This window comes from Marmota marmota, unplaced genomic scaffold (genome assembly GCF_001458135.2).
Source record: "Marmota marmota marmota unplaced genomic scaffold, marMar, whole genome shotgun sequence".
Lineage (NCBI taxonomy): Eukaryota > Metazoa > Chordata > Mammalia > Rodentia > Sciuridae > Marmota > Marmota marmota.
Window position 1 is genome coordinate 1,282,826 of NW_025999880.1, and position 2,316 is coordinate 1,285,141.

Genomic DNA, 2,316 nt, shown 5'->3' on the forward strand with positions numbered 1-2,316 from the left:
ATGGTAGAGCACCCCTGGGTTCAATCCCCAGTGGTGTATGTATGTACACACCCACCAAGTTTCAAGAAATGCAATAAATAAGCTTTAATGCATAAATGTTCCCCTGTAGCATTAATGATAACAGCAAAAATCTGAAAAAAATACAAATGTTCAGCAACAGGGGGATTTGGTTAAATATTGGTGATATGTCCTCTGAATGGAATTATTAGCAATTGCAATATGGTGTCTGGACACAATGTATCTGGTATGTCTGCCTTGTGGTTTGTCTTTCACTGTGCTACTGATATTAAACCGCAGAGTGCCATGTCCATTGGCAGCACCCATGTGCCATGCGTGTGACGGGAGTGGGAGGGGCAGGCATGGCTGCAAGGGTATTTTGTTTTTATGATTTCTTAGTTTTCGCAGTGCTGGGACTGACCCCAGGGCCTTTTGCATGCTAAACACGGAGCCCCAGCCATGTGTTATTCTGTTTTTATTGTTTCTAAAAGGGTAGTTCAAATTTTTCAAATAAGCCAAAAGTGAAAACCAAATTTAGGGGCTGGGAGTTACAGTGGTGGGGGGAGTGCGTGCCAGCATGCAAGGCCCTGGGTTCAATCCCAGCCTGCAAAATCACCCATAACCATCAACGAGCCCCGCAGCCTCTACCTAACTGCTCCCCGTCTTCTCCCCATGGGACTCACCAGGACACTCTGCTCTGATCGTGCCTATACCTGGCAGAGGATGGCGAAGCACTAAAAGGAGAATAACAAGTGGTCGCTTCAGGGTGGTGGGATTATTTTTGTTTTTTTCCACCTGTCTGTGATTTTTAAGGTAAAAATAAAGTAAGACAAGAAGCCAGCCTTTCTGCCTCGTCTGTGTGCAGGGTGCATCCTCCAGCTGGGTCCCCGGCTCGGCTGAGGGTAGCTCCTATCCCTGTAGATCTCGGAGGCCTGTGGTTTGAGCAGGGTGTGTAGAGCAGTCAGCTGGGCAAAAATAAAATCAGCAAACTCCACACAAAAGAGAGGAATGCTTCAGTCAACACTGAAAAAGGGCTCAGGATTGAAACTCTTGATAACTGTTCTCAACTCATTTAAAAATCAGCATTAGCTACCAAAATGTAAAGTATTAGTTTTATTAAAATGCAAATCAATCAACTAATCTGTCTTTCTAGTAACAGTTGAATTGCAGTATCCGTGTCAATTAAAATAGTTTCCAATTTATTCTTGGCTGGAAGGAGGGTGGCCCTCTGCATTTTAAAATGCAAGCTCCCTTCAGTGAAAGTCTGTCAGTTCTTCTTTTTCATCTCTCCTGTTTTTAACTCATTTTAATTAAACTTGCTGGACTTCACATATTTTGAAGTACCTGTTAAATAGCCTTTCCCCCATCAGATGGAGAGTGACTTCTGTCTTTTGGAAATGTGGGTGAGCATCAGGCTCCCAGAAAGTTCCACGTGAAGAGTTACTTGCTGGCTGTTTTGTGTGTGTCCCAACATCCTTAGGCTAAGTGGCAGGACTGGATGTTCTGTATTTTAAAGAGGGATCGTTTTGAAAGGGGTGAATGTGGGGACTCTCCTATTTCTGTCAATTGATCTTTGGGGTAAATGGGGACAAAATGAAGATGAAGCATTTCCCTGATAGTAGAGTCCAAGAGGTGGCTGCTGAGACAGGGACAAACCACCTGCACCGTGGGCCAAAAAGAAGGCGGAGAAACTCTCCTCCCTCCAATATGCCCTAACCTGAGCTCAGCTAACAGCGACGTAGATTCCCTTCAAGATTCACTGTTTGGAGTTGTCTTTGAGCATCGAGCAGCAGTCCCTGCCCACCACGGCAATGACAGGTGGGATTCCCGTGCCCAAAAATCTGTCACTGCATTTTGAAATTTTAAAACAATATCAAAGCCTGACTTTACACAACTACACTCCATTGCCTGACTTCAATACCTCTCTAAACCCATAGCCTTAAATGAAAAACTGGGGCAAAGGACCTGTGCTGTGAGGTGGTCAGTGCCACGTGCGGGTCCACCCAGGCACACATTACTTACGCAAAATGATCTTCATTGCATACTGACCACAGCAGGCCAATAAATCCCCTTTATGGGGATTTAATTTCCAGCTTTTGACCTTTGGATGAAAAACAAGTGAATCATCTCCTCCTGCTAGATTTACACCACAGCTAATCTCAATAAAGTGATTTAGGAATGGGTAGAATAGGAAAGGACCCTGGAAAAAATCTTTGTAAGTGAAAAGACAAAACAAAAGAGAAGTCAGAGCAACAAATTCGCACATATCCAAGTTCCAAAGTCTCATGGGCAAAGCTTATGATTTGGGGGGGGGGCGGG